Source organism: Branchiostoma lanceolatum, chromosome 5 (assembly GCF_035083965.1).
Source record: "Branchiostoma lanceolatum isolate klBraLanc5 chromosome 5, klBraLanc5.hap2, whole genome shotgun sequence".
NCBI classification, from domain to species: Eukaryota; Metazoa; Chordata; class Leptocardii; order Amphioxiformes; family Branchiostomatidae; genus Branchiostoma; species Branchiostoma lanceolatum.
The window spans coordinates 25,029,494-25,048,854 of NC_089726.1; the positions used below are offsets into that span (position 1 = coordinate 25,029,494).

The following is a 19,361-nucleotide window of genomic DNA, read 5'->3' on the forward strand; positions in this document are numbered from 1 at the left end:
ACGCCATTTGGGAGTTTGTCACACTTTACTGATACGTACAATGCGCTGCAAGATCGCAGGATGAACGGCGCTAATTAGTGACACATATTCTTCTTCGCTATACGTCCGTTCATCGTGAGGTGTATCTTGGCCACGCTCAGCACACGAGTTAACTTGTTTCCCGTAGGCTCCGATTGCAAAGCTTGTTGTGAGTTCATTCTTTATCGTGATTGAAGGAATCAAAGACATCTGAATTTGTCGCTCAAAGTTGTCAAAGTGTTGAAAATTTCGAACCGTGTTATGGTCTTCAAAACATTCTCGACGAACAGGCACTAAAGAGAATGGCAGTAAATCAATAAAAAAAAATGTTAAGCATGAATTTGTGAAACTGCGTCACCCTGAAGCCCCTATACATGCAGGCTCTGAACCGGCTTTTGGGGGGGCTAAATAATACACTTTTTGCAGCCAGCCCGTATATACTATCGGCCAACCCCGTAACTATCAGCCGGCTGGAGCCTGCGTCATTTCGCCGGCTCATAGTTACGGGGTTGGCTGATAGTAAGGGGCTGGCTGCAAAAAGTGTATTATTTAGCCCCCCAAAAAGCCGGTTTGGAGCCTGCAACGGAGGCTACTATACATGTAGCTATCCCACTGGGCGGTCCGACCGCCGGCACGTTGACGACCTCACTGTAACGAAGATTGTTATATATAACCCCCTTGCTACAACTGAAAGATTTGACAGAGCTCTCAACGAATCTTATTGATTAAAAAACAACATGTTTACGCTTTGTGTGTTTTTATGTCATTTTAGTCAAACTTGTACGTTTTGCGTTAAAGTCAACGGTAACACAAATCCAACTCAGGACGCAGCGAGGTCGCCAACATATCGCGTGTCCAGTGAAATAGGGGCTTTAGGGCCCTGTCAGACTTGTGCGAATATCATGTCCGTGTCAGTTGCGTATCAACAGTTTTGTCATACGCAGGCGTGCGCACAATACGCACCTAATGCGTATCTTAATCGTTTTGTGAAAGTTTTAGGTACGCAGGCACACGCACGGTACCACCCAGTACGCCTGATATTTTTGAAACCGAAAACTTTCGTGCGAACGCTGTTACGCAGTGCGTACGCCCGACATCGGTCGAGTGCGGTACGAGCGCGCTTTGTGTTCGAGGTTAAATGCTCCTCTTGCGGCACGATCTCTACGCAGCGTACACATAGCGTACTTGCAGCGCATATACAACGCATAATGATCGAACGTATAGCGAATAAGAATATGCGTCACGTATTAGTGCCGTTCGTCCTGCAATCGGGCAGCGCATTGTACGTATCAGTGACGTATGCTTAACGCACAGATGACGAACGGATAGCGTACATATAGCGTACTCGACGAACATCCGGGGTACATTCCAGATTTAGTAGATCATTGGTTGGGTCGGGTATGAAATCTTATTAAGGGCATCGAGGAAACAAACACAACCAGCAAAGTGTACATAACTTTTGATTTGAATAATTATTGAATTGCCCCACACGAATGTGTCCCTGTTACATACACATTAAAGTTTTACTCGTCGTTACTAGTGGAGGCGTCTTCTAATAACAGTCTTAGTAACTACCGATATCAACGCAACCAAATTCACAGGGTAAATAATGGCTCTAAATGTCATGGAGTGTTCCAAAAGTAGAATTGCTGCCCCTGCTACACATATACAGAAGGTCCTAAATGTCGTCAGTTGTGGAAGCATCTTCCCATAACAGTTTAAGTAAATTCAATGGGAAATATCAATGGAACCAAATACGCTCATAATTCGATAAGCATCATTCGGTAGTGCGTCAGGCATGCGCTCGGCAGACGTTGTGTGCGTTCGGAATACGCTTGGCATACGCACCTGATATGCAGCTATTCGCTGCAAGGATAACAGTATTGCACACTTCATATGCAAATCATACGTGTCTCATACGATGGATTCGTTAGTCATACGCTATATGTGCGCCGCGCATAACTCAAGAAATTTGATATTTTGAGCGTACAATTGCGTTTTGTCAAATTTGATACGGAACTCACATAATTGCTTTTACGCACAAGTGCGATAGGGGATTAAGGGCCCTGTCACACCTGTGCGTATATTCAAGTGCGCGTGAGTTCCACAGTAACACTCTTTTGGTTTAAGTAAATTTTACGGGGAGGAAGTTTGTTTTCTACTCTGAACCACCGTTGAGCAGTCTAGTTATCAAACCAAAGAAATTACCTCTTCGGCTGCAAACTTAACCTAAACCAAGACCATGTTAATACGCAACTCATGCGGGCTTGTATATAGGCATAAGTGTGACAGGGGCTTTAGGGCCCTATCACACAGGGGCTTTAGGGCCTTATCACACCTGTGCGTATATCATGTCCTTATGAGTTGCGTATTAACATTTCTGTCATACGCAGGTGCAGGCGTACGTACAATACACTCCTCATGCCCGTATCTCAATCGTTTTGTAAAAGTCTTCGAACTTCTAAGGTATACGCAAGGCCCACGCTTGGTATAATATTAAATGTCGGGAATACGAACAGCATTCGAACCTGATATGCAGCTATTCGCAAATCATCGTGTCTCATACGCAATGAACTTGCTGAATTCGTTATTCACACACTTTATGTGTACCACGCATAACTCAAGAAACTTGATATCTTGAGCGTACAACTCTGATAAGCTAAGGCCTGGCCAGGTTACCCCCTGCATTGCCCTCATTATAATATTGTAATGACCTGCTGTTATATCAAAATGAGTCAAGGTGCTACTAGAAACTAATCAATATGCAATAGGTTGAGTGATAATTGCTCTAAAAGCACCACCCATTGCCCCTCCCTTCTTTTGCATTTGTTTACGAGCTAACTTCGCACCCCCTTCCCCGGTCCTCCACAATTGTCAATATTCTATGCTGGTCTTCATTATAGGTAGACCTTATAGTCTCAGTTAGTTTACACATTTGTTTCCTAACAGCTAGGAGAGAGTGTGGCACATTTGGGCGAAGGCTTCATAATCATTACGTGTTTGACTTAAGTAGGGAACATATCTAATCATGTTCTGGCTGGGAGGCCACGCACCACCCTCTCGTCAGTAAATGTAGGGTTTGTTTGAAAAATTCCAGGTGAATCGATTCGATTGGACAGGATTTAAAACCGAAGATTTCCGACCCATAAAGAATCATGGGCTTGACCCATGTATAAAAAATGTGTGTTTCTATCAAAACAGACAAAAGGTGCATCGACTTTGTCTGATTACAGACAGGCAACATAGTTTCGCCTTCATTGTCTGTCCGGCATGTGCATTCATTCTCTCACCCTGTGCTTGTACATTACCGCTTATAATAAGCCTACGGGTATGAATATGCCAGAAAAGGAAGGGAAAGAAAACATTTATAGCTGAGTCAACAAGTCCTGATCATATCATCTCTGAGCAGATTCGGCAGTCAAACTGTTTTTTATGCTGTGCCCTTTTCACAGATTATCCTCAAGCTGAGGGCCACATAACAAATATCGGATGAAAACACACACGCTCTGTTATAATAGAAACTGAGTTTACCACGCCGTGTTAGCGTTGAAACGCATGAGACGACAACAGTCTCCTGTAGTCTCTACCAGACTAACTACGCCAGGGTTTTACTTGCAGGCTCCGTTACTTGCGAAATGTGATCTTCACTGTGACTCTACTTATTCCCTTTTCTGCCGAATTCTACGATTGATACGCCCGTAAGAGGGCCTGGTGGAGGCTAAGTCTCCTGGCTCCCGTGGATGTTTTCTATTGTTATATAAAAATTTGTTGTTGTTGAGTCCGCCATATTGAATACTTAGTACATTGTTTGCTTGGCTTCTGTCATGCTTCATCCCAATTGAGAACTCGGAGTGGGTTGTCTTCTTTTCGAGTTCTGGTTAATCTTGTGCACTGCTGTTTTATGGAAGCCTAGCCTAGAAAACATACCACACCATACCCGATATCTCGGCGCTGTGAGTGACCCCGCCCGCCCAGAGAGCTATTGGCCCGCTCGGGATGTTGGTTTACGGCCTTGGATTAAATATTAGTTAACGTTGCCAACTACGTTTGCGGCGAAACTACGATGGCTGCAAAACTCTAAATGGCAGCAGTAAGAAGACAATCTGACAGAAACGGGTCAATATAGCAGACTGGGCCCGGTAAAACACACCTAAGCCGACCAGTAGAGACTGGTGACCAGGCTAATGGAAGCCAGTAATTTTAATGTAATAGGCTATGGTGAAAACGAAACGTCCAGAATGTCCGGAAGTAATGTCCTAATCTTATCCATTTGACAAGTAGAGATTGAATTGTATTAAAATATTGCAATACTTTGTAGTATAACCTTCATAAACGTAGGCTGTGGCATCCTAAGATCATGGTACATGGACACAGCTGGAAAAATTTCAGTTCACTAGTTTTTTTAATCCCTTTTGAAAGTTCACATAGTTCAAGATCATCTTTTTATTTTATTTATTCATCTTCAGACAAGTGGGTAGCCCCATTCAACTTATTTGAAGTTGATTTCCAAGGGGGCCCACTAAATAAATAACAAAAACGAATTGTGTTACATTCAGTGAGACAACCAGAGGACAACAAACAATATATACAAATAAACCGAAGCGTCATTACAGAGAACAGTTGTCGAGATCAACCAAAAACGTCAACGGTGGAGGTCAGAGGTCAATGTGCGGAGGAGTGTGTCCTAGGGCAGCTTTAAACTGCCGTAGAGTTGGTGTATGTCTAATGTCCGCCGAAAGTGCATTGTAATATGTTGCTCCTCTGTATGCAAATGGCCGGTGGCCGGCTGTGTTTGTGTAATTGGGTTTATGGAGCAAAGAGGCTTGTCTGGTGTTGTGGCTGTGTAACAGGTGGTTGTGTACAAAGGTGGTATCCAGGTATGTTGGGACAAGCCCGTTAATACATTTAAAGACCATCACACACATGTGTTCCTTTCTCCGCTGCGTCAGATACTTCCAGTTGAGTCTGCTGTGTAGGTCTTGGACACTGGATCGTCGCTTCATTTGTAGGATGACCCTGGCAGCTCGATTTTGAAGGACCTGAAGTTGTCGCTGCTTGGTGATGTTACAATTTTCCCAGACAATGTCACAATACTCCAGTAGTGGTAGAATCATACTTCTGTATAACATACTTGCAATGTTGACAGTGAGACATGATCTTAAGCATCTTAGCAAACCTTTTCTCTGAGATACCTTGAAACATACCATATCAATGTGTTCGTTCCATGAGATATTGCAGTCAAGGAGAACACCTAGGTATTTGAATTGGTACACTTGTTCGACTGTTTCCTGATCAATCTGGATTCTAAGTGGAGGTACTGCTCTTAGCTTCCCACTACTACCGAATAGAATCCGCTTAGTCTTAGCGACATTCAGTGTTAGACGATTTGAATGTAGCCATGTGGCAAGGTTTGCTAGCTCGGAGTTTAAGGTGTTCTCTATGACTCTAGCGTCCTTGCTGGAACAGAAAATAGCAGTATCATCTGCATACAGACATACTTTACATACAGTAGAGACTGATGAAGGTAAGTCGTTTATGTACAGAATGAACAGTAGGGGGCCCAGAATAAAGCCCTGGGGTACCCCTAATGTAACTGGTAGGAAGTCGGATTCACATCCATTGAGACTAACAGTTTGTTCCCTTCCAGCTAAGTAATCAGTGAACCAGTGAAGCTCAACCCCCTGTACACCTACCCAAGACAGCTTCTGTAGTAAGACATTCTGATCCACAGTGTCGAATGCCTTTTTAAGATCTAAGAAGACTGCTCCCACAAGTTTACCATTAGATATGTTGTGTAACATGTAGTCTGTGGCATCAAGAAGGGTTGTGGCTGTAGAATGTCCAGGTCTAAAACCTGACTGTTGGGTAGCAAGAATCTGGTGTTTATGCAGATATTCTAAGAACTGCCCATGTACTTCCTTTTCAAATGCTTTCATAATTACTGATAGCACTGAAATGGGTCTGTAGTTGTTTGGGTCATCTTGATCCCCCCCTTTGTGTATAGGTGTAACCCTGGCCCTTTTCCATTCTTTTGGAATGTGACCTGAGGAGAGGGACATGTTAAATATGTGAGCGACAGGTCTACAGATACATGGAGCTGCAGCTTTCAACAGTCTTGAATGAATACGATCAAGACCTGTTGCCTTGTTGTTGCTCAATGTACTGAGTTTATTATACACAGAGTGATCATTGAACTGTTTGAATTGAAAGGTGGATGGGATCTGTCTGTATACTGTGGGGCACTGTAGGGTCAGTGTCTGTTGTTTGAACCTCTCTGCAAGTTTCCTGCCAACTGTAACAAAGAAGTTGTTAAAACAGTTTGCTATGCTGAGTGGATCTGAGAGATGTTGTCCTGCCCAGTTGAGAGTCTTTGTGATAACAGAGCTCTTTCTGGGTAGGATTTCCTTAACTGCTGTCCATATTTGGTTTGGTTCTGACGAGCAGTTTTCCGGCTTGTGTTGGCAGTAGTTGGCCTTTGCCTGCTTAACTCGTCTGTTTACTTTGTTCCGTGTGGCCCTGTAACCCTCCCAGTCTGTGCTGTCCCCAGTCATTCGAGCCCTAGCTTTCATATTGTCCCTTTCAAACATCATTTTCTTTATGTCTGCTGAGAGCCATGGGGGCTGCATAGCTTTAGAGCGCTTGGAGATATAGGGAGCATGAATGTCACTAATGGTAATAAAGTAGGACTTAAATATTGACCATGCTTCTTCTACACAGGTAGTCTGGTAAACCAAGCTCCAATCAAGAGCCCTGAGGTCAGTGAGAAAGTCCTCTTCTTGGAACTTTGTAAATTTGCGTGAGGTTACATACTTAGGGGCTGAGTTTGGACGTTTACCCTTTCTAATACAATACACTGCGTAGTGATCAGAAAGCGTACAATGAACTACACCATAGTCATTAACTCGGTGTATGTCACTGCAGTAGATATGGTCAATCAGACTACTCGAATGTTCGTTTACTCGAGTTGGTGTATTTATCACCTGCTGTAGTTGGAACTCACGGCTTAGGTATTTTAGAGACTTATCATCGACTCCTTTTCTTGTCTCAATGATTATTTTCCAAAGACAAAGTGCTTTATTTTAAACAAAGAACTTGCAACCGGGCATTTTAGGCCATGAACAAGGACGGAGGACCAATTAAAGTGCTCCTGACTTCAGGCTATGCATAATTATAGGTGAATGCCGGTAATTACTTTGGACCGAGGTGCTAAAAACAATTAATCTATTGATATTTATGCGCCTGTCAACATGACGGATGTGGTTGTCAAGTTGATTGATAGGTACCAAACAGAAAAAGTACAGAATTTAAGCATGTAAACTTTAAAGGTATAGACCAGCTTGGATATAAAAACATATGAAGTTGAAATTGCGTGCAAATAATACACAAGAAGTGTGTTTGCATGAATAACTACCCGTGATAGCCATTTTAATGTCGGGAAGTTAGCTGTTGCCTCTTCAATCTTATCAAAATGGCAAACTTTTGGTTATTGCAAATAATCTAAAGAATGTTCTTATGTTCTGTACAGTTTTTCCGAAAGTATGCTGTTGTCTGTGTATCGTGTAAAATTTTTATTCCATACACCATCTTCGGGAAAGCTGGTCACGTTTGTGCATTTTTGTGGTTCTCTTGGCGTCTGAAAGTGCTCTCAGCGGCTCGGATTTGACTTCTTTGCCCGCAGTGGAATATGAAATATCCGTCGGCCCGGAGGAAATGTAGGTAGGATGACTATTTGAAAATTTGTACTATACAAAAAAAAACAAAAAACTTAAGCTTTTCTTGAAAAACAGTAAAGAAGAATTTTCCGTCAGATCTGCGTAAAGCTACAAGGGCTTGCAAAATAGCATTGAGATAAATCTCAATCTGTTTCTTGATATTGTGATCAAACTATTTGAAGAAAGAAATCTCGAAATGTTTTGTTCCTAAAATGTAAAAAAAAGAAGATTTTTGGAAAGATTGTCCGAAAAGAGTTCTACATGAGTTTTATATGAGCTATGGACTTCTTATTGTGTTTGAGAAGTTGCAATTGCCTTACAAACAGCATTTGTAACGCCAACACTATTAACATGAAAACGCCATCTGCCATACCTACTAACAGAAACTTAGTTGCAGACACGTTGCTCCGGAAAAAAGCAGTTTATCTACAAAGCATACTCAGTCCGTCATATGCATGTAAGAATCTTGGAACATGCCAAACCCATTATCAATAATTCACAAACTAAGGTAAGTAACCTTTACTAAAAGTTTTGTAGGTCAATGATCCAATTGGACATCAGACGGAAATATGACTGATCAATTGAACCAAAATGAAAATAATGTTGAAGACTCCAGATAAATTTAGACCTACGCTTCACCCCACGTGTCAGTTTCAAAATAGCAATCTGACTGTGGATAATCACGAGCGCATTAACACAGTAAGCTGTGTGTGATTGAAGCACGCCTCACAAACACAAAGTAAAAAATTTAAGTATCGCTACTATCTCAGGAAAAATAGCAATATCTTGGAACCGGGCAAAAAATACAGCTAGCTACGTTGCGCCATGAGTACAGACATAATAACTTTTCGAGGAGTACACCATACTTGAGCAAGTTGGTCACGTTTTTAGCATCTCTGTCAATTTTTACCATACAAAAATCTTGAGATATTTTTGAAAAGAATGAAAGAAGTATCCAATATCTCCCAGGAAAATAAGAAGATTAGCAATATCTTTAAGCTTCAAGAATTTTCAAAATTACATTAAAAGAAATCTTACCTTTGTTTCTTGATAATGTTTTTTAAACCCTCAAACCACCGTAGCTTTTTTACGACTAATCTTACCGTATGGGGTCAAAACTGACCCCACAATGTTTCTTACAAATATAGCTTTATTAGTGACTTTTTTGTGGTTTGGACATATGTATAGTTAAAGTAATCTATAAGGGACAGTTTGACATGATTAGGTGTGAAAAATTTCTGCTCATTATCATAATTCATGCGAAAATAGGGAACATCGTCTTTTGCAACTAACGCTATTCAGACAAGCGGGCTCTTGTGAGGCCTGCAGCAATACTTGATGTCATATAACATCTGAATGTCTTACGCTAGAACAACCAAACTTGGTCAGCCTTGCTAGAATTTCGTTGGCAACAATTTTGGTTTAATGAAACATCTAATCAATGTTTTCATGTTGCTATGGCAACCGGTGTCTTAGAGCCATATTTGGAAAAAGTCGCTAATTTTGGATTTTACAACGTAATTCTAGGGCTGTGCTTTTAAACTGCACTTATTTTGTTACATCAATACCAACCAATTTAATTCACTATCATTTTTATGATTTGATATTCATAATTTATGCATATTTGATTACGTCATCGGTCAAAATCTAAGATATCGGACGATATAATTAGATTGGCTAGAAACGGCTATTTCAACCTCAAATTTCATCATTACCATGTTTATTCAAACAGAAACAATCTTAATATAAACGTTTTGGTCCATTTTTATTGTGTTATTAGGTAGTATGATGAAAAATGCATTCAAAATAATTCAAGATGGCGGAACCAAGATGGTGGATTTCCCTAGTGTAACTTGATATGAATATAATTTTTATGACGTCATTTTGACGTCGTTCCTGTTGCCATCTACAAATAACGTCTTTGGATATAGTATGATTTATCATACATAATTTCTACCTAAGTTTTATCGTGTACCTTTGAATTCTACGGAAATACCCAATTTGTAGGTTTTCGTCAATAAAATCACATAAATGATGTCATAATACGTCACAACGTCATTAATTTTTACGTTCATTTAACAAAATTGTTTTTTTCACGTTTTTACAAGACTATATTTTGTAACTATGATCATAATAACCCTTATCATAAATGTTACTAGATGACAAGTATCAAACAATAGGGAATATGAGTGCAGATTTTGCTGGGGTCAATTTTGACCCCACTGGACCATGCGTGAACTTTCTAGGATAACTTAATCAACAATGAGCCAATCTCGGTAAAAAGTTGTGAGAAGTTATAAGACATATATACAAACAAACTCATAGAAGGAATTTTGTTTTCGACTCGAAACGTCAAAATTGCACATGTGGATATGCGCCTTGGGTCAGTTTTGACCCCATACGGTGGTTTGAGGGTTAAAGAAGTCCATACTAAGTAATATCCACACATTACACACCGTAAACTGATTCAAAACCAAACTCCAGACAATGCACGATGAGAAATAATCTATATACATCATCATATGATAATTTATATACACTTAGTATTAAAGATTCGTAGGTATTGAACGAGTCGTATTGATACTGTACAATTTTAGAAAGTGAAAAAAATACAATTAGATATAATAAAAAAATCTTATCTCTGTGACAATTTCCATGCGATAAAAACATTTCGAGGACATGTTTAAGTATTTAGTATTATCAAGCACAGAAAAGGAATAAGTTGTTTTCGGGGGCGGGGGGGGGTCTCTTGCATGAGGCGAATACACAAAATCCATAAGATGAAAAAAAAATCATCAGAGTATGAGAAATAATAAAAATAACAATATATAAATAACAATGTACTGCATAGTCTTAATTTGAAACTAAAAAAGTTAGGCATACACGGGTATTAAATGACTTTGCATCCCCTAACCCTATGTAAGTACTATGCTCTGTAAAAAAAATGACTCTATGAATTATTTCTGCTGCGTCAAAACAATGCCCTGATTCTTTAGTGAAACAGAAGTTATTTGTTTTGAATAAAATACTGTTAAAAGTAGTAGCAACAAGAGATTAAGTTTTGCTTCAGATTCTAAACTATCATCAATTTCTAATGGTAATTTTACTATTTTTACAAAGTGTGCTGTTCAAATCGTTACCACGTTTTGCAGGCGCAATGCATTATTTTCGTTGCCTTATGATAGGTCGACGCTTCAAAGGTGATTTGCATGCTGTGCTTTAAGGACCATCGTTTACCTGAGGGTAAGTTTCACAACCGTACGTTACCTAAAAAGATGAGGAGCTGGTATGTGAATGAAAACAATGAAAGGTAAGGGCACCTTTTCCCTAGAAGACTTACTTAGCTCTTTTTTAAAAACTGAAAATATTTTTCGAAAATCTTATTAAATGCTTTGTTACGATTTGAAACACAAAAATTAGTTTCGTTTTTTTTTTTTTACTGTAAGCCTGAACTAATTCCGTTTTGAATTAGATGGAAGTGGGACCTGTAATTTGGACAAATCCCTCACTGAAAATTCTAAAACTAACTGTGATATATGACATGTTAAGAGTCCCATTGTAACCAGTTTTCAGAAAATAACAGAACATTACATAGCTTTCAAAATCCTAAATGGTATTCTATGCAATCTGATAACGACAAGCAATAGAATTGAATGTTTTGTCTTCAATATTTTTTTTTGGTTGACTTTTGATATTATTAGCAACTCGTAGCGTTGGGAATAATTCTATACCTTTCTATGTAAACCTATTGAGTTCATTTCAAGTCACCAAGAGGCCTAAGGATTTTTTACTAATATATGTAATAATTCTAAATAATTTCTGATAATTCTGATTTTTCCTAATAAAGGAATGATAAGTGACAATAAATCTAACTTTTTTTTAAAAGATTAAATATTAGAATTTGAATTTATCCGAATTACCCTTGAACATATGTCTGGAACATTTTGAAAGGGACCGCACAAAATCATTTATTAAGAATAATTTCTATGCATCTACATGATCCTTTGACAATATTTACAAACTTGGTAGAAAACTATAGATTATGGTAGAATGGTGATTTCCCCCATTAAATTAGGTGCTAATCCGACCTTTCTGTATTATTTTGTAAGTCTTTAGATTTCACTACAGGACACTTTATGGAAAGCATTCTTCCCCATACTTAGCAAGGATGTTTTTTATTGCTTTCATCCCAGCTCTCAGACATATCTTAAAGACGTTACACATGAGGTTAAAAACGGTAAGAAATTGTAAAAAATATTCAGAAATATTTCTAAGGTTTAAAAAATGGAAATGTCTATAACGTTCATAGTACATAAGAAGATTTCCAATGTATCAAATTTCTTCACGAAAAAAACAACAACAATGCATTGGAAAAAAAAGGCAATGACAATAACAATCCTATCGGTGACTTGGAATGGGCTAAAAGTAAGTCACAATGAGGGTATTTCATTGGATGAATTAAATCTGACATATACATTGGTATTCTGTCTTAATTGGGCTAAATAGATTGAAAAACGTTCAGATTTGTAATAAATATATAATTTATACTAAATTCTAAAAAAAAAGATTTTTTATGCGTTGCATATCCTAGAAATCATGACACAGTATACATTTGAAATTGGTATTTTCAATGGCAAAGTAATGACGTATTTAAAGCCCTTTTTCCCTTCACATCAGATGAAAGGTATCACTATTTGATGGAGGTGGATACGGTCGAGAGCAGTTAAAGCTGAAGCGACATCTATACGTGGTTTTAACCAATCACCGCCTGACGGTCAGAATTCCAGATTCAACATGCTTCGGTCAAGGAGTATCTTGAGATTATTCTTGTCATTAGTCGCGTTAGTATTGTTTACATTTCTTGTATTTTATTGGCCTGGACATCCTTATCGTCGTATCAAAAATATAAGGAATGCTGAGACCGAAGTCTTCCGCGACAAAGACAAGATATTGCCAACTTTTGATCAACACTTCACAAACTGTGCTGTCGATACTATAGATACTAAAAGGGAACCTGCACAAAAACATTTGTCAAAGTTATTTGCCGTATGGCACGATCAAAAGCATATTATCAGTCCGGTTAGGCGAGGAGAAGAAAAGATAAACATCTTGTTTTGGACGGAGTTTCATCAAAAGAGATTAGAGACGGAACTACTACCGAAAGGAAGAAGGCAACTCTGTCCACATATGCCTGGATGCACTTTTTCAAGATACCATGAGGATATTGAGGACGCTGATGCAGTTTTTTTTGAAAACAGTAACTTGCCGTTGGTTTTTAACTCCACGATGATGCCTAAAGTTCGGTATCCTCGACAGCATTGGATTTGGTTTAATCCAGAGTGCCCGAATTTCCCTTCAATAAACTTTGACTCCTATAAGAGTGTTTTCAACTGGACTATAACCTACAGAGGAGACTCGGATTCTACGAGTACTTATGGATCATTGTATAAGATTTATAAACGATTAAGTGGTGAATACATTGATCGAAACAGAAACTACGCCGCAAGAAAGACGAAGCTGGTGGTTTGGTTCATAAGCAAATGCAACTCCCAGGCCAATCGAATAGCTTATGCGACGGAGCTCATTAAATACATCGATGTTGATGTCTTTGGTGGGTGTGGAAAATCCGTGTGTGAAAAGTGGAATGTGACATGCATGCCTGGCATTATAGAAAAATACAAGTTTTATTTGGCATTTGAAAACAACAAGTGCAAGGAATACATTACAGAAAAGTTCTGGAGAAATGCTCTTGGCAATAATGCTGTCCCTGTTGTACTGGGAGCCAACAGGTCTGATTTTCAAAGGCTGGCACCCCCAAACTCTTATATACATGTGGACGACTTTAAATCCCCGAAAGAGTTAGCAGACTATCTAAAGCTTCTCAACAAAGACAGCAATAGATATAATCAATACTTTAAATGGAAGACTAATCCACCACAAAACATTCCATTTGATGGGGGGATATGGTGTAATCTTTGCAGAGGACTTTTGCAGACCAGCCCAACCAGACGTAAAGTATACACAGATTTGAAAACATGGTTTGAAGGTGAAAACCTTTCAGACTGTGACCCAATAGAAAATGTTACCTATCAGAATCTTGAGTTCGTTGGTAAATGGTTCAGAGTCGTTCCTGATGGGTGAGGCAAAAATAAGCTAGAGTTCCACGAGCACATTATCTTCGCCAAATAATCAAGGCTTATTAAGGAGAGTGATTAATATTTACATGCTTATCACCCCCTGAAAATTTGATCATACACCATACCGTTAGGAAGTTATGACGGGTGGCAGGGGTGGTGGTGATTGAGTCCAGTCTAGATCATTTGGTGGTACAGGCTAGTATATGTGTCTAGTAAGCTGATATATGTTATAACTGGTCATGAAAAAAATCGATTATGTTGATATTATATGGGGCACAAACGTTTGATATTGCATTGTTGTAAGTCTAAAAGTGATGATGAAACGGTACAGTTAAGATGAATGGATAAAATACATCTTTATTCCATATCCTACATAGCACATGTGACTTTTCCGTACCTAGCAGTGGTGCAGTTTTGGAGAAGAGTACTCTCCAAGCAGAAGAGTGGGTCCGGCTGGTTTTTGACGTGTTTTAGGTGTTTTTGTCATGCTTTCCATTTTGTCCCCTTTTCGTTATGTCACCAACCGTGTGTTGGACAAAAATTACAAAACTGAACACGTTAAACCCCCGCAGGACCCACACCTCTGCTTGAAGAGTAGTGAGCACCAAATCTGTTTATTTACCTGACCTTACAAAAACTTTTAGGCATAGCACTCTGCTTATGTGACCTGTTTTCGGGGACACTGTCACATGTCCCATCATAATTAGCAACATTTCTTTTCGCAAGTCTGCGAAGAAGCTATGGACTCACAGATCACCAAAGGATACTCTTTCCCAGATTGACTACTGCATTTATCGCAAACGATGGCGAAACAGTATCACGGATTACCAGGCTTACTCGTCGTCAAACCCAGTGGGCAGCGACCACCGCATTGTGACCATCTCAGTCAGACTTAGTCTTAGACACTCAAAGCCAAAAGCTGCCAAGAAGCTATTCTGGAAAGCTGTGCTCACAGATAATGTACTGGCATCCAAAATTGATGACAAGATTGTCACAAGTTTTGAAAACCTTCCTCCGGATGAGCAAAATTATAGTGCATTTATTAAAATTGCCAACGAAACTAGTGCCGAACTACTACCAAACAAACCACAGACCACAAGCCACTAGGGATATTGACCCAGTGGTCACAGCACGATAGGCAACACTTAGAGCCACAACCCGTAACATTTAAGCAGCCCAAACGTTCCTGCGCAAAACCTTTGACACACAAGAGGACAGAAGAATCAACGACATTTTGCATCATTTTGAATCCCCTTCTGATCCTTCTAACTTAAAGAATGCCTGGGAACTTGTAAAAACTATTTCTGGTAAGAAAACACACAATGTTGCTTGTATAGATGGGGAAGATAGACTCAAATCTTGGGAGAACCACTTCAAGAATCTTTTGAACTCAAACGTTGAATCAGTAACTAGCACAATTCCAATCCAAAAAGTGGTGGACATCAACATAGAAATGAAAAGTGGAGAACTCTCACTAGAGGAGGTAGAGCTTGCTGTACAGCAGATGAAGCACGGAAAGGCCTCTGGCCTCGACGGCCTACCATTGGAATTCTGGAGAATGCCTGGTGTAAGGAGAGTGTTGCTCCAATTCTGCAATGACACTTACAATGGGAAGCGCCCAAAGGAATGGGAAGTATCCGGGGCTGTTCCAATTCCTAAGAAGGGGGACCTTCGATCTGTGGACAATTATAGAGGTATCTCATTATCGCAAACTGCATGTAAAGTGTATAACCGTTGCCTGCTTAACAGGATTCGCCCTATTGTTGATGGAATTCTTCGCCCAAATCAAAATGGCTTCCGCCAAGGCCGATCTACTACATCACACATTCTTGCGCTGCGTCGCATTGTTGAAGAACTAAGAAATTTTGACAAAGAAGCTGTTGTAGTATTCATCGACTTTCGTAAGGCTTTTGATTGTATCAATCGCAGCAAAATGTTTAAGATTCTAGAGGCATATGGAGTTCCAGTAGACATTGTTAATGCTATAGCAGTCATGTATAGAGACACCTCTGCAGTAGTTATTACTCCAGATGGAGAGACGGCTTATATCTAAACCCACCCAAAACGAAATATATGCATTTGAACCCTACACCTTCCGAGCGCCTAACTACATCTGACGGCTCTGAAATCGAGTGTGTAGCTGACTTCAAGTATTTAGGGGGCTATACTGATTCAGGGAGAGATATAGAGCGCAGGATTGCTCAAGCTTGGAGTTCTCTCCATTCTCTACAAAAGATATGGAAAGCTCCTATTGGAAAACAGACAAAAACTAAAGTGTTTAAAGCTTGTACCGAGACCATCCTACTTTACAGCTCTGAGTCATGGGCCATGAGTACAGCGCAGAGTAAGAACCTAGATGGTACATACACAAGAATGCTAAGAATGGTGTACAATGTATCTTGGAGAAGTCATCTAACAAATAAGCAACTCTATGGTTCTCTGCCACCCATCTCGTCAGTTGTGCGACGCCGCCGGCTCGCATTGGCGGGGCATGTTGTTCGCAGTGAAGAGCCTGCTGGGCGACTAATGCAGTGGCTACCCGAGGGAAAACGCAGGGTTGGAAGACCTCACACAACTTTAATGACATTGATCGAAAGAGACACTGGACTCTCAGGTTCTGAGTTATTTTCCGCCATGAAGGACAAATTGTACTGGAAGAACTTTATTGACTGTATCCCACCGGAGTAATCCGGATGAACGATGATGATGATGATAAGCTTCGTTAAGTTATGCTCCTGACATACATTACAGACCCACCCAACAGCTGGCTCAACCAAAAAACATAATCTTCTCAGAGTACTGGTACTCGGCGAAGATAATGACATACATTCGCTGTTGCAGTGTGCACTGCCTATATCTAGCCGGTTGTATACGGAGAAAGTTACAACAAATCAATGTGAATATCTATGTATGGACATATCTTTGATATGACTTTTCACAGTTTGCTTTCCTTGTATAAAGTTAATTGCATCATTGATATCAGGAGCATGATAGCCGGTCGTATAAACTTTCGGAGAAAGTGACACAAATCAATGTGTATATTTATCTTATTTTATGTATGGAAAAACCTCTTTGATATGACTTTTCACAGTCTGCTTTTCTATAACAAGTATAGGTATACTGTTAATTTCATCATTGTGCCTTTTTTAAGTCAGCTACAGGGAAGAAAGTTTGTGTTCCTATCCTGAAATAAAGTTCTAAGACCTTTCCACCCAGGATGTCAATCACCATAGATGTTGTTTTTACGATTGCATCCTTGATGCATTGGAAGCACAGGGCAGTTTATAATACTGATACTAGTAATAGGTAGTATTCAAAAGGATAGTTCACACCCATTGCATTTATAGCACACTGCTGATAGATATTGAAATAATAGTATGAGTGTTATGAAAATGACAGTGACCAAAAGGTCCAGTTATAAATGCTTTTTCGTAGTAAAGAGTCAGCATTTTGAATTTCAGCCTCTCCTGGCACTCCGACAATGTCCTGGGGGCTTGGCTCTTTGAGATAAGTTCAATTTCAGCCAGTCCTGGCAGTCTGACCTAAGCATGACCTGGGGGCATGGCTTAACAAGCACACCGGTGTTAATAAAGATACTGGGAATACTGTTACGTGTAATAGTACATGGGTAGTGTAGAGTCTAAAAAGTCTAGTTATAGATTGACAACATGTATGTATGAAAAATACAGTATACAGTGCACCATTAATTTGGAAACCGTTATGTCTCGAGCTCTGTCATGAAGAACTGTGAAGTGAAGTGTGAAGAAGACCACCTGTCCAAGAAGACTGCTTTTCTTCGGTCCCAGGGTGGTCGTCTTAGACAGTACTGTACTTGTGTACTTATTGGGATATATCTTTCCATAAAATGTGGGCTTCATAGACGGTAGCAATCACATATTACAACGGAACTGAAACTTTCGAGAGATAGAAAGAGAGCGACATGAAGGTAAAACCGACCCTCAGCCAGACGTTGCCCCCGGACTGACCCTGGGCCGCAGAGTGCGTTCGAAGAGTACTGCAATTCACATTACTTCTCGCAGCTGCTGGTTGTTTCTTCATCGACACAAGAGCCGAGTGATCCACCGCTAAATGTTGTCGTTTTTCTTTGATTCTACATCAAAAGCCTCTAGGCACCGCCGTTTCAGAGACAGGGAAGTCTTCCTTCCAGGTGATGGACGGCGAACAAGTGGAAGGGCTGGGGGTCGCACCGCGAACCGGGACCCGCCGGGAAGACCGCTGCGGCCCCTAGACTCAAGCCGGCCCGGGCCAGGAATGACGGGGTCGATTGCGCCCGCCTTTCTTTTGAAGACCTCGGGGAGTGTAACAACCAGATGTCGCCGGTGGCTGGCCGGCGGCGACCGAGAACATTTCTTTTTTGCTGAGTACGTATTTAGCAACGAACTCGGCTGGCGGACCCGGTCGGCATGTCGGCCCGTCGTGCCATCGTGTACGGCCGCTAGCTCTAGTGTCACCCGGCTAGACATGCAACATGGCCCGCCGGCACCCCAGGTACTCATCAGCGTTAAATGCGCAGAGAAGAGAAGGTTGAAATTAGAGTCACAAGGCTTTCTTAGCATGTAAAGTAATATTTATAAGTGGGGCGAGTTGGTAGTAAATTGTTGGACTTGGGGCGAGTTGACCTGTTACCCCACGGAGACTCACGACGCGACGCCCCTCCGCCAGGATGTAGGCACCCCCAGTTGCGGTCGCCCGCCCAAACTTTTCACCGGGAGGACCTGACTCCGGCCTCGATCAGGCTACTCGGGGCGGCTCGCTGGTTTAGCAGGTTAGGGAACGACGGGAACTCGAGGCGCCCGACAAAGCTCCAAGGGAGCTGCCGGGTCCGACGCCAAGCGGGTCGGCATGGGCGCTCCTGGCTCTCCGCCTGCGCTGTCCAGGACGTCTGTCCGCACCCCGCACCCCCGGCCGAGCATAGATCGCAAGACCGATCGGCCGGCGTCGAGGTGTGCAGACTCGCCAAACTTCTTCCGTGCGGAGCGCTGCGACCGGTTCGACGGCGGCCACGTCCCCGCGGAATGTGCCTGGTGCCTTCGGGTCTCGCTGCGCTCGCTGTCGGACCGAGGACAAGCAATCGACCACCACGCTGCCCCACGCCTTTCGGGGCAGGGACAGGGGCCGGGCACTGGCCCCTTCGCGTGTTGTTTCCACCGAGACGGACTGTTCCCAGTGCGTTACAATGGCCCGCGCTTCGTCGGCGACGGGTGCGCCACGCAGGGCGGCCGGAGTCAGGGGCGATGTCCGGTCAGCCACCCGACCCGTCCTAAAACACGGATGTAGTACGAAACTCAGAGGGGCAATGAAGGTGAAGGGCCGTCCATCGGTCCGAGGTGGGATCCCTGCCGTCGCCGCTCGAGTGGAGCCGGGCCTTGAATGCAAGTGGTAAGCAGAACTGGTGCTGCGGGATGAACCGAACGCCGGGTCAAGGCGCCCGATGCGGACGCTCATCAGGCCCCAGAAAAGGTATTGGTCGATA

General features: G+C 41.4%; 1 long non-coding RNA gene across 1 annotated transcript; it reads left to right on the top strand.

Annotated features, from left to right (window-relative positions):
- The first annotated feature begins 8,763 nt into the window (after positions 1 to 8,763).
- On the top strand, positions 8,764 to 13,333 carry LOC136435826 (uncharacterized). Its single transcript, XR_010755953.1, has 2 exons — positions 8,764 to 11,040; positions 12,408 to 13,333. It is a non-coding gene; the product is annotated as an uncharacterized lncRNA (long non-coding RNA).
- Positions 13,334 to 19,361: the final 6,028 nt, after the last annotated feature.